At 34.4% G+C, this 14,828-nt stretch overlaps 1 pseudogene; it reads left to right on the forward strand.

Moving 5' to 3' along the window:
- The first annotated feature begins 275 nt into the window (after positions 1 to 275).
- LOC114091653 (coiled-coil-helix-coiled-coil-helix domain-containing protein 2-like) overlaps positions 276 to 14,828 on the forward strand; it is an 85,999-nt pseudogene continuing 71,446 nt past the window's right edge.

Genomic DNA, 14,828 nt, shown 5'->3' on the forward strand with positions numbered 1-14,828 from the left:
GGAGATGGCCTTCTATGGACTACAGCCTCTGAAATTGTGAGCCCCCTAATAAACTTTTACTCCACTACAATTGTTCTGGTTGGGTCTTTTCAGTTACAGCAGTGAGAAAAGCTGACTAAAACAGAAGTTGTTTCTGAGAAGTGAGGCCGTTGCTGTGACTAACATGACCATGTGATTCAGAAGCTTTTAGAGCTTTTTAGAATTGGTGGTAAGAATTTTGAGATGTTTAGCAGTGCAAGCTGGAAATGCTTTAGTTTTTTGTAAAGTGGAGCTTAATGTCCAATTCTGATGGAAGCTCAGAAGACCAGAATGCCAACAGAACCATGGAAAGTGAAGACAGGGTTGAAGAGGGTTTAGTGGAAAAGGAGCACAGTATTGGTAATCGTACTATAGGCCATTTGTGTTATATTCTGCCTGAGAAGTTGTCTGCATTTGGCCCATGTCCTGAAACTTTCTGTGAGGCTGATTTTGAAACCCATGGACTTATTAATCTGGCAGAAGAAATGTCTAGGTAGCATAGCATTCAAAAAGTGGCATGGGTATTGTTGATGGCTTTTAGCCAAGTTTATTATGATATTCAGTAGCAGAAAGCAGAGCAGAAATAATTGAAAAACTGGAACTTGAAAGGCAGGAGTAAAACTGGGGCTAAGGAAGTTGCAGTTGTTAAGGACCTTATTGCCATTAAAGAAATGCTAAATACTTTGCCCAGAGACAATAATAAAGATAGGTGAGGCCACTTCAGGAGCTGGCAAGACCACACCCACCTCAATCTCTATGGAGTAAATGTGAAAATTCTCTTGAGAAGAGACCAGTGGAGCACCCTTCTTGCACAAGTTTGTACAATGTGCTCAGCCATCCAGGCACAGAGATGCTGCTGCATCCAGGGTCCCTGGACCTTGGCTTCTGCTTCAGAAGGCAGCAGAACTTAGAGTCAACTACATTGTGCTAGTTCTGCAGGAATGCATGATCCTGGACTTAGGGGGTTATTGTGGCTTCCACCAAGAATTCAAAGAAGGCCTGGAAGGCTAGCCAAAGTTGGTTTACCCCCAGAAACCTCATGGGAAATCAAAGTTTGGAGATGTGTGGAGGAAGCCGAAGTTATAGTGGAGACCCCTGCAATTAAGAAATGTTAGTAATGTGGGATATCATCCTAAGAAAGCTGCAGGAATTGAGCAAAGGCAAGCCAACAAAAAGGCCACTTGACCTCTAACAAATGAGGCCATGGAAGCAGAGTTACACAAGCCCTTTGGAGAGAACATCATGATGCCATATGCCCCAGATGCTAGACATGGAACTACAGGACTTGTTTGCACAGCTGGATTTCAGTCTTGCTTTGGCTTTATCCCTTCTTTCTATACTCATAATTTTGTGAATGGAAATATTTACTCTGTACCATTATATATTGGATACTTGTAAATTGCTTTTAATTTTCCTAGAGCTCACAATGTGAAATTGCCTTGAGACTCAGAGTAGACTTTACACTTTAACTTTGAACAGTCTTGGAACTGTTGAGGCTATGGGAACTCTTGGGAATGGACTAAATATATTTTTTTCATTATCATATAAGTGTGAGATTTTGGAGCCAGGGTAAAATGTTATGGTTTCTATGTGAGAGGTCCCCCCAAAATCTCACATGTGAGATAATGTAAGAAATGATCAGGTCATAAAAGTCTTAATCTAATCAGTGACCTAATCCCCTGATGAGATTAATTGAGTGGTGACTGAAGTTGTAGTTTGTGGCTGGAGGAGGTGGGGCATTGTGTGTGTGGCTTTGGCTATATATTTGTATCTGGCAAGTGGCAACCTCTCTCTGTGCTTCCTGACCATCATGTGAGCTAGTTCGCTCTGCCACACTTTTCTTCCATGATGCTCTCCCTCACCTCTAGACCCCAGTAATGGAGCTGGCCTTCAAGAGATTAAGACCTATGAAACCGTGGCCCTCTAATAAAGTTTACCTCCCCTACAATTGTTCTGGTTAGGTCCTTTTAGTTACAGCAGTGAAAAAAGGCTGATAAAAACAAATATATAGTCTCCAAAGGCATGCCTCCAATAACCTACTTCTTCCAACTATTCCTCACCTACCTATTGTTTCCACAGACTTCCAGTATTTGATTCAAATTATTAATACATGAGATGTATTAATGTATTGATGAGGTTAGAGAAAGCACTCATGATCCAATAATTTCCTAAAAGCTCAACCTCTGAACATTACTGTATTGGAGACCTAACATTCAACAAATGAGATTTTGGGGGCACATTCCATATACAGACTATAATAGGTATCAACTGTAAAATGACTGGCTCCACCTATATAACTGGATGATATGCAATTCTATAGGCCATAGTACTCATAGGCCTCTTTTTGTAAGGAATCTCAAATGCATTTTGTCTTTTTTTCAGGCTCAGGCCTTTTCTGATGCTCTTTTTTCTTTCTTTTTTTTTTTCTTTGCTTCATATCTCTGGCAATTATTCAGAAAAATTTCAGCTGTGTCATCTCCCTTATGCCACAATACCCAGGGCACTGTGAAGATACTTTTAATTAATGCCTTCTCCTATTGCTACTCTGTGTGCCCCATGACATATTGTCTGTGGCATGATAATAGTGACATTTAATTTTTTTTTCAAGCTAGGCCTTGGGAAACAATAAGCAATTCCATGCACTACCCTGTCATGACATAATGGGGATATTCTGGGTATTTCTCCAGTTCTTTATCAATTTCTTACTCAAGAGTGTGGAGTTCAAAAGGGATGTCATAGAAATTTAATGGAGTACTAGACTTTATGAGAGTTAGTTTAAAAGTAGTTAATAGCATGGAATCTCAAGTCAGATTACTTGGATCTCAATCCAGGATGCTTAACTTTGTTGTATCAGTGTTGTATAAGCTGCATGATATCTGGTATGTTGCCTATTTATATTTTCTTCAGTTTTGTCATGCATAAAATGAGAAAGATGACAGTAATTACCTCTTTGGGTTATTGTGAGGATTAAAGAAATTAATACATAGAAAATGCTTAGAATGATGCCTGAAACAATAAAGTTATAATTAAATATTAGATTATTATGCTATTTAATACAATAATAAATTAAAATGATTAGTTATTTAATTTAATAGTAAGTTGTTCTGTGCTCCCATGTCCTTTCTCACCATCACAATAGTCAGAAGATTTTTTTTTCTCCCCAGTTTGTGTCAGGTGACATCTTGGCAAATAGTAATACCCTATATTCATTTTAAAGTAGCAGCTTTACTAATACATGAATTTCATAACATAAAGATTATCACTTAGCATGCATAATTAAGTGATCTTTTATATATTTACAATATTTGTTCAACCATCAAACCTATTTAATACTAGAATACTCCATTATCCCCAAAATAAACCCCCAAAAACATAAGCAGTTTTTCTACACTCTTCTCCCCAAGGTCCTCAACATACATGATGTATTTTTTGTTATGTATAGATTTGTGCATTCTAGAGAGTTCATATATGTTGAATAATACAATACATAGTATTTTATATGTAGTTTCTTAAATTTTGAATGGGATTTTTAATATTTTACAATCTGTATCATATACCATTAATTATTTGTAATTTTGAACTGTATATTCCCCTGTATGGACATATCACATAGTAGTTTTCCATCCCTCAGTTGATGAACATTTGGGTTGTTTACACTTTTTTACTATTATAAATAGTATTTCTATAACCCTTTATCTATAAGGTTTTTTTTTTTCATAAGTTCTTATTTTTTGTGGTATGTATTTGGCAGTTGTGCTATATTGTAACTCTTTTTTACTGTTTTTGAAAAATGGCCAAATTCTTTTAATTTTTTAAGGCAATGACTGCATCTTTTTTCTTTTACTCTTATTTTATTTATGTATTTTTATGCTGTGCTGAGGATCAAATCCAGTACCTCACAAGTGCTAGGTAAGTGCTCTACCACTGAGTCAAACCCTAGCCATGGTTTTCCATTGTTTAATGCCACCAGAAATATATGAGGATTCCAATTTCTCCACATCCTCAACAATACTTTTTATTCTTTCCATATTCTATAATAGCCATCCCACTGAGGATAAAGTGGTCTCTTACTATGGTTTTGATTTGAATTCCTAGATGAAAATATGCATATTTTAATAGGCTTATAATTATATTATTGTGAATATATATGTATATGTGCATGTATATATTTATATACACATATATATTTATAGATTTTTCAATTCATAAATTACGTTTAAAATTATAATCTATATTTATGTATTTATGTTTCTCTCTCCACAGACACACACACACACACACACACATACACAGAGACTAAATCCTTGAGAAATATTTTAAAACATAATTTTCATACATTTAACCACTTATAATTGGGTACTTTCTCTTTTTATTGCAATTCAGAATATTTTCCTTAAAGATATATAATGGCTTATAGGGATATATGATTCAGACTTTTTAGGGTTATTTCCTGTTTCACAAAAAGAATTTTTAGAAATCATATAAATCTTTCCTAAGAAAGCATGATCTACAAAACTATTGTTTTATTATGATATCAAAACAATTACTTTAAACTCCAAATTAAACACTTTTTTTTCTATTTTAATTAATGGTACTGATTTAAAGAACGGGAAATTCATACAACAGTATAGTTTTATGTTGAAAAGGTAAATCAGTGTGGTAATTTCAAAATACTGTCATATATGTATATGGATGCATTTTCTATGTGGAAATAGATAAAGTTGTGGTTTACATATGAGGTGTCACCCAAAAGCTTCTGTGTTAATGCAGTGAGTGAGATGATTCAATTATGATAGATGTAACCTAATCAGTGGATTAACCCATTTTATGTATTAATATTTAGAGAACTACTTTACTGGATGGTAACTGTAGGCAGGAAGTACATGGCTGAAAGAAGTGGGTCAATGGCAACATGACCTTGGGGATTATGTGGCCCTGGCTATTTCTTATTGATCTCTCTGATTCCTGGCTACCATGAAGTAAGCAGCTTTCCTCCACCATACCCCCCTGTCATAATGTTCTGCTTCACCTTGGAACCAGAGTGCTAGATCCAACCAACTACAAACTGAATATCTGAAAGTTAGCCCAAAATAGTTTTTTGCATTTTTAAGTGATCTTGTCAGATATTTTAGTTACAGTACAGAAAACCTAACTAACATAGATAGAAAGAGAAACAGATGATTGATAGGTGAACAGATAAAATTATTTTCCTTTTCAATGTGGCATATGCTAGTTGGATAAAATTATAGGTTGTTGGAAAAATAAACCAAAATGCTGAAAGAAGAATAACTAGAATGGAAGAAGAATAGATGTCAATAAAAGAGGCCATTTCACTAAGTACATAATGGCTGCATGATGGGGAACTAAGCAAACTCAATTGCTTTATGTCAAGTCAGGAAGCTAAAACACTGTTTTAATATCAAAGCCTTGGGTCTATTGTTACTTGGAACTGTCTTGAATTTAAATCTTTTCCTATTTACTTAATATTTCTGTGCAATTTTGGCTATAAACATGGCTATGTGTAAAGTGTCTTGAAGGGGTTATGTCATCAAATTTTTACTTTTATGTGTGTGACTGTGTGTTTATGTCTGGCTGATATATTATTCCATGATCATGAGAATTAAATACACATATTTACAAAGTAGCTTTTACTTTGAAAGCCACATCAAATTTTATATTCTATTTTTCTAAACCAAGCATATAATGAATCTATTACCAAGTAATTAAAATCATTGATAAAATATCCAAATATATGTTTAATTCATTTTAATCTCTTTCCAGGACCTTTGAAAATTTTCTACAAAATAATGATGGGGGAAATTGCCAGACAGATTTACCATGTGATGTATAAGAACTTACTTTGAATTTGAAGAACTATAGTATTTCTTTAATATAGTAGTGTTGTTAATCTTACATTCTCTCTTCTTGACATCCAACTACAGAAATATTGCACTTACCTAATGGAAAAACATGAAGTACAGTTCTCAAATGGCAACATGAGGTACTCTACTGAACTTCTTCCCAGAGAAATATCCATAATTGCTGAATATTATGGATTAAACAATCATTAATAATACCTCTAGAATTTTTTTCTAATAATATACACAAATAAAAAGACATTTGATCAAGAAAATCTGATATTATATGAAAACAAGATTCTGTGGCACTTGAACCATGATTCACACTATACCTCCTCCCCTCTAAACTCAGCATGTTGGAAGCTCCACTCTGGTTAATTGTGGCCAAAAAGTATGGCTCCATAACTTTCCTCTACCTTCTGGTCAATGGTTTTGTAATCTTATCAGGAGAAATAATCCATTATTTTGGAATCTGAGAAGTTCCATGTGGTATGAGCTAAATTTCAGGCCAGTAAGTGCCCCCTTTATTCACTCAACCCCAACCTAAGGATATTATTTCTACCCCAGGCAGAGCAGGTCAAGAATACTAGGGTTCTGATCAACCTATGACATCTCAGTTGTAAAGTATATGTTCTATACCAATCAAGGCAAACTCACAAGATTAATGGCTATCATCTCTACAGAGTACCCATCTTTATTAAACAGACCTTTATTCTGAGAGAAGAAGGCCATGCTACCTGGATGTAATTTTGTAGAGGTGACTCAGAAATTTTGCTCAGGGAGAGAGTCAGACCACAATAAATAAATAGATGATTCCAAGCTCTTCCCAAAGAAATCGATCTGATCTGAAACACACAGAGAGGGAGTTCAATCTGTAATCAAGGAAAAATCTAAACATCTAAACAGCTCTTGATTTACTTGATTTTAGTTGACTTAAAAAGTGGCTAAATTTGGAGATCACACACCTGAGCAATATAATAGTAATCTCCTACTAGCTTTGCTATAGATGACACTTCTGATTAAAACCATCTAATGTATGAAAAATCTTTTCTGACAAATCTACCTTTTGCTCACCACACATTTTATGTACTTTAAATTGCAAAGTTAGTTATTTCTAGAAAAACAAATTTCTAACCAGTAACCTTTCTTTAGAATTACAAGCCCAAGACAGATGATAACCTGTAGAAAATGAATAGTATATGTGTCAAAAAAGCAGACCAAGTTGTAAGCATATTAATGTCCATCTATCTGATATGCCTCCCATAAAACCCTAATATCAGCTTGTGCCTTTGAGGGGTAAGTAAGATGGCCTTTCTAGGAAAAAGGTTGCTATCTTTCAATTTGCCAGCTTGTTGCCAATTAAAGCTTTTTATTTCCTGAACCACACAGTGGCAAATGAACCGGACATATTGCAGCTATGATTTCTTGAAAACAACAGAAGTTTTGGTGATAATCCATTAAGGAGAGGCAAATATCTTCATAAAACATCTGTTAAAGTATAGTTCATCTAGTTTACTGGAAAGGACAGGAAAGAAGAAGCTAAGAAGAGACCTCTTAGGGTAAAGCCCAATATAAAAGATCGGCCTACATATACCTTTCAAAGTATATAGAACTTAATTTATTGGACTGTAGAGCAGTTTAGTCCTTGGGGAACTATTGAAAACAATAAAGCAATCAGTTAGCACTTAATAAAACCAAGGGAGGAAGAAAAGGTTGAGATCAGGGAGAGAAAAAGAAAACCCTTCTAAAACCACTTCTAAAACCATCTTAGGATGACTGTACACATACGGTTGGGTCCTCTGAAAAGCAATATCAAAGGTTTCACACTAATTGAGGAAGTATAGACTTTACTAAAATAGCCCTATCAAGTCAACAAATAAGCAAGCCTTAGGTGAGGGCATCAATTTCTAAAACTGACACAATGTATCATCTAAAATGTCAACTTTTCACAAAGAAACAGGAAAGTGTCAACCATAAATTAGAAAAAAAAAAAAAAAAAAAAGACAACAGACTACTTCTATGTGGAGCTCAAATTTCAGATATATCAAACATTAGAAAATAACCATTATAAATTGTTAAAATACCTAAAGAAAATTAAAGAAAAAAAAAAGAAAAGTATGAAGTCAGTATCTCATCAAGCAAAGAAAATCAATAAAGCAATAGAAATAAAAAAGAATCAAAATGTAAAGGAATAAAGGGTGAAATCTTTCTAAATTTGATGAAAAATATAAATATTTAAGAATCTCAGTGAGCTCAAAGCAGAATAAACACCAAAAACATTATATTAAGACACAGGAATACATTAAGACACATCATATTAGAACCTTTGAAAGATAAAAGGAAAATCCTGAAGGCAGCAGAAAGAAAAATGACTCATCACTTCCTAGGAAACCCCAATAAAATAGAGAGATGACTTCTCATTAGAAATATAAAATGGTCACTTTATTCTCTCAATTTCTTTAAAAGACATTAAACTATGTCAAGTTGTAAAATTAACAATATTTTTAGATTTATAATATATATTAATGGAATGTGTATAATAATAATATCACAACATATAACACAATAGATTTATTTGAATAACATTTTCATATCATTGAAATTAAATAATTATAAAAAAGAAGTATAAGTTGATAAGGAATTTATGAGGTGAATTTAAAGTCATCATCAAGGAAACAACTAAATATAATAAGATTATTTTAAATAGATACATTGGATTTGATCAAAAATTAAAATTTTGTGCAACCAAAGACAATATTAAGAATATTTTACAAAACCCAGATATCATAAATCATTTACCAATCATATTTATGATCAGGAAATTTTATATAGAGTATAAAAGGAACTCTTATATATCAACATTAAAAACAAATAGCCCAATTAAAACTGGGCAACGCAGTGGACACATATCTGGAAAGAACAGTTTCTTTGGTTAATACACACAGAAAAATATGCTTAACAGTTTTAGTAATTTGAGAAATGCAAATGAAAACCACAATGTTATACCACTTCATACGCAATAGCATGTGAATTATCATAGAGAAAACATATGTGTCAGAAATGGGAATCTTTATGCATTAAAATGGCACTGTTTCTGTATAAACAATTTTGGCCATTCTTTAGAAGATAACCTTCTACCATATGGCCTATCAGTTCCACTTTTAAGTATATGACCAAGAGGAATGGAAACATATCATCCCAAAAAAGTGTATACTAATGTTCATAATAACATTATCTATGTCAGTCAAAAAGTGGAACTAGATTAATTGTCCATAAACTGATAAAAGGATAAAAAAATTGTTTATCCATACACTAGAATATTATTCAACTGAAATGTAAGAATTATGATGTATACTACAATATTGATGAATTTTCACAACATTCTGCTAAAAAAATGAAAGCAGTTGAAAAAGACCATATATTGTGTCATTTTATTTATATTAAATATTCAGAACAGGTAAATCTACAAGAACTAAAAGTTGATTTTTATGAACTAACTTCTGGATATTAACTGAATAAGAGTTAAATGAAAAAGTGACTGCTCATTTTACAAGGGTTCTTTTGAGGGCAATCAAAATGTATTAACATTTAGTATATTTGTGAATATACTAAAAAATCATTGAAAATACCACTTAAGCACCATTTGTTGAAGATACTATCTTTCCTCCATTGCATGCTTTTAGCCCCTTTATCAAATATATGAAAGTTGTAATTTTGTGGACTGGTCTCTGTGTCCTCTATTCTTTACCATTGGTCCACGCGCCTGTTTTGGTACCAGTACCACTCTGTTTTTTTTACTATTGCTCTGTAGTACAGTTTGAAATCTGGTATCGCTATACCTCCTGATTCACACTTCCTGCTTAGAATTGCTTTTGCTATTCTGGGTCTTTTGTTTTTCCATATGAATTTCATGATTGCTTTATCTATTTCTACAAGAAATGCTGTGGGATTTTGATTGGCATTGCATTAAACCTATAGAGAACTTTTGGTAATATCGCCATTTTGATGATGTTAGTTCTGCCTATCCATGAACAGGGTATATTTTTCCATCTTCTAAGATCTTCTTCTACTTCTCTCTTTAGGGTTCTGTAGTTTTCATTGTATAAATCTTTCACCTCTTTTGTTAGGTTGATTCCCAAGTATTTTATTTTTTTTTGAGGATATTGTGAATGGGGTGGTTGTCCTCATTTCCATTTCAGAAGATTTGTTGCTGATATACAGGAATGCCTTTGATTTATGTGTGTTGATTTTATATCCTGCCACTTTGCTGAATTCATTTATTAGCTCTAATAGTTTCTTTGTAGACCTTTTTGGGTCTGTTAGATATAGTATCATATCATGCACTAATAGTGATAATTTAAGTTCTTCTTTTCCTATTTTTATGCCTTTAATTTCTTTTGTCTGTCTAATTGCTCTGGCTAGTATTTTGAGAACTAAATTGAATAGAAGTGGTGAGAGAGGGCATCCCTGTCTTGTTCCAGATTTTAGAGGGAATGCCTTCAGTTTTTCTCCATTTAGAATGATGCTAGCCTGAGGCTTAGCATATATAGCTTTTACAATGTTGAGGTAAGTTCCTGTTATCCCTAGTTTTTTTAGTGTTTTGAACATAAAGGGATGCTGTACTTTGTCAAATGCTTTTTCTGCATCTATTGAGATGATCATGTGGTTCTTATCGTGCTGAAAAACTGGAAATCCATGTGCAACAAAATGAAACTGAATCCCTTTCTCTCACCATGCACAAAAGTTAACTCAAAATGGATCAAAGAGCTTGATATCAAATCAGAGACTCTGCGCCTGATAGAAGAAAACGTTGGCTCCGATCTACATATTGTGGGGTCGGGCTCCAAATTCCTTAATAGGACGCCCATAGCACAAGAGTTAATAACTAGAATCAACAAATGGGACTTACTCAAACTAAAAAGTTTTTTCTCAGCAAGAGAAACAATAAGAGAGGTAAATTGGGAGCCTACATCCTGGGAACAAATTTTTACTCCTCACACTTCAGATAGAGCCCTAATATCCAGAGTATACAAAGAACTCAAAAAATTAGACAATAAGATAACAAATAATCCAATCAACAAATGGGCCAAAGACCTGAACAGACACTTCTCAGAGGAGGACATACAATCAATCAACAAGTACATGAAAAAATGCTCACCATCTCTAGCAGTCAGAGAAATGCAAATCAAAACCACCCTAAGATACCATCTCACTCCAGTAAGAATGGCAGCCATTATGAAGTCAAACAACAAGTGCTGGCGAGGATGTGGGGAAAAGGGTACTCTTACATTGCTGGTGGGACTGCAAATTGGTGCGGCCAATTTGGAAAGCAGTATGGAGATTCCTGGGAAACCTGGGAATGGAACCACCATTTGACCCAGCTATTGCCCTTCTCGGACTATTCCCTGAACACCTTAAAAGAGCGTACTACAGGTATACTGCCACATCGATGTTCATAGCAGCACAATTCACAATAGCTAGACTGTGGAACCAACCTAGATGTTCTTCAATAGATGAATGGATAAAAAAAAATGTGGCATTTATACACAATGGAGTATTATGCAGCATTAAAAATGACAAAATCATGGAATTTGCAGGGAAATGGATGGCATTAGAGCAGATTATGCTAAGTGAAGCTAGCCAATCCCTAAAAAACAAATGCCAAATGTCTTCTTTGATATAAGGAGAGAAAATAAGAACAGAGCAGGGAGGAAGAGCAGGAGGAAAAGATTAACATTAAACAGAGACATGAGGTGGGAGGGAAAGGGAGAGAAAAGGGAAATTGCATGGAAATGGAAGGAGACCCTCATTGTTATACAAAATTACATATAAGAGGTTGTGAGGGGAATGGGAAAAGAAAAAAAAAAGGGAGAGAATTAAATTACAGCAGATGGGGTAGAGAGAGAAGATGGGAGGGGAGGGGAGGGGGGATAGTAGAGGATAGGAAAGGTAGCAGAATACAACAGTTACTAATATGGCATTATGTAAAAATGTGGATGTGTAACCGATATGATTCTGCAATCTGTATTTGGGGTAAAAATGGGAGTTCATAACCCACTTGAATCTAATGTATGAAATATGATATGTCAAGAGCTTTGTAATGTTTTGAACAACCAATAAAAAAAAAGAAAATACCACTTAAGAAAAAAATAAAGAATTTTTTTGAGAGAGAGAGAGAGAGAGAGAAGAGAGAGAATGTTAATATTTATTTTTCAGTTTTTGGCGGACACATCATTGTTTGTATGTGGTGCTGAGGATTGATCCCTGGCTGCACGCATGCCAGGCAAGCACGCTACCGCTTGAGCCACATCCCCAGCCCCCAAAAAATAAAGAATTTTATAAAAAAATAAATTATGGCTATACTAAACAAACTACTTTGTATTTATAGTATTTAAAAAATATTCAGGTGAATCAAAATAAGCTTACCTTTGAAAGGAGATAATTTGTGATCATTAGAAAATACACAATAATTGGGAGACTACACTATTCAAACAACTATGAATATTGTTTTGATTTCTTCAGAAAATGCCAAGTTTTGTTATGAGAAGCAGATAAAATGAAACTTGAAATTGTATGAACTGTGTGGATATGTTAAAGGCAAAAAGTAAGATTTTAAACTCTTATACTTACCTGATAATTTTTATTAAAGAATACATGTTCAAATGAAGATTCTGTTTGAAACATAATTTACCAGAAGTTAATTTTGTTCACAGTAGCTTCCATGCTACTTGCTCTGCATGCAAAGAAATCAATATTTTAACATTTTATAAAATCATATTACCTAAAATCTTTAAAACAGTGGTTGGTTCCATGACTTTATAAGTATGTGCATTGGAAAAATCATAAAAGTAAAAGAATCCAAGCTTTTGAATATGCTCTAGGTAATCATGTAGTCTGATTTCCTGTCTCTAGACACTAACTTACCAGTACCTATACTAGGTTGAATAGTGTCATCCAAATTTCCAGAACCTCAGAATGTGATATTATTGGCTATAGGATTTTTTTAAAAAATATTTATTTTTTAGTTGTACACAATACCTTTACTTTGTTTATTTGTTTTTATGTGGTGCTGAGGATCAAACCCAGGGCCTCGCACGTACTAGGCATTCGCTCTACCTCTGAGCCACAACCCCAGTCCTGGCTATAAGATTTTTATAAACAAAATTAGGGTACATGAGGTCATGCTGGATTATGGTGTGCCCTAATATAATGACCCTATGTGTATCCTTATAAGAAGGGAAAACAGAGATAAAAAAAAAAACAAACATAAAGTTGTAATGGAGAATGTCATGTGACAATGAAAGTACATATGAGTTCTGCCACAAACCAAGGAATACCAAATATGGTCAACAACTACAAAATGGCAAGGTGCTAAAACTGAGAGTGAATAATGTGTCCTAAGTGTCCATGTGTTAAATGTTTGTTCCCAGGGGTGGTGCCATAGGGTGGTGCTGTGGATCTTCAGAAGATGCTTTGTGGGAGGTCCATTGATCACTGGGAATATGACCTCATAGGGGATTATGGGACCCCAGAATTTTAGTCTTTCCCTATTTTCTTACTAAAGATATGATCAGTTTATTCTGGCACATGCTATCTAGAATCCTTATCAGAAGCCCAAATCAATGCAGCCACTTGATACTGGATTGGATTCTCTAGAACAATAAGAAAAACAAATGTATTCCCTTTATAAATTAATTTCTTCAGCTATTTTGTTGTAGCAATGTGAATCTAATATAGAAGGATTCTCTCCTAGCTGCTCTAGTTAGAGTATGACATGTAGATACCTTCATTTTGGATTTCTAGCATCTAATATTGTGAAGCAATAAAATTCTGTAATTTTAATCCACTCAGTTTGGAGTACTATAGTATTAGAGCAATAGGAATTTAAAATATTTATTTAATAAAATCAAAATTTTAAAAGGTATATCTAATACATTTAATAATGTTTTAGGACATATAAATTTCATTTGGCAGATAAGATGGTGGATTAGAGGAAGAATGCACTTCCCACCAGATCCTTAGTTCAAGATTTAAAAAGCAGGAAGACTGCTCCTCCATGAGGTGGGTAACTAAAGGACCTTACTGAAATTCAATACTGGACAGTAAAGAAAGTATAGAAACAAAGAAAGTAGGAAACTTTGAATATAATATCTAATAATATGTTAGAGATGTGACAGCCTGGTTGACTGCCATGGGATACAGAGGGAGTCTGATCTTAATGAGCCCAGAGATGGTGCAAAGCAACCAAAATCACTTAGTCCATGGGAAGATAGTCTAGTGTGAACCAGGTCTGGAGGTGTGAAACATTTACAAGGGCCACACATAGTGATTAGAGGTAGGAGATCAGGAACTCATAAAGGACGTTTCCAGGCAGAACCAGCAGTCACCTATTTTGGACTTCTAAGTGTGCCTGAATCAGCATGGTGACTGTAACAGGTACAAAAAGAATTGTGCCTATAGACCTCCTGGATTAGGACATCAAGGAGAGAGATCCACGCCCCACTTTTTTTTTTTCTGTCATCACATAAGAGCTATTGGGAAGATAATAATTAACAGCTATACAGGAACATCTGCATTCCAACTCTGATCCTAAGTAATTCACACCCATAGCAATGAATGTGAGATCTCTGGAGATTTAGTGCTACACCATAAAAGTGGAATTTAAAGTAGGACAGTGAGACCCAGATGTCCAGCAGAGATCAACATACCCCAGCAACAAGGGGTGTAGATTGAATTTCAAATACTCACCAACAGAGTTCCAAAGGTCAGACAAGACTAACTCCTAACTACTAGAATGTCTACTTTAGAATTCTGCATCAGCTCCACTATGGGAGTATATCACTTGTCAGTATCTGGAGATTGTCCCTTCCTCAGGAAGCTGACAGCTATTACAAGTAGGTTTGGCTCCAGGCTGTGTGAAGAATGCAAAAATGGGTCATTTGACAATGCCAG

This window comes from Marmota flaviventris, chromosome X, assembly GCF_047511675.1.
Source record: "Marmota flaviventris isolate mMarFla1 chromosome X, mMarFla1.hap1, whole genome shotgun sequence".
Classification (NCBI taxonomy): domain Eukaryota; kingdom Metazoa; phylum Chordata; class Mammalia; order Rodentia; family Sciuridae; genus Marmota; species Marmota flaviventris.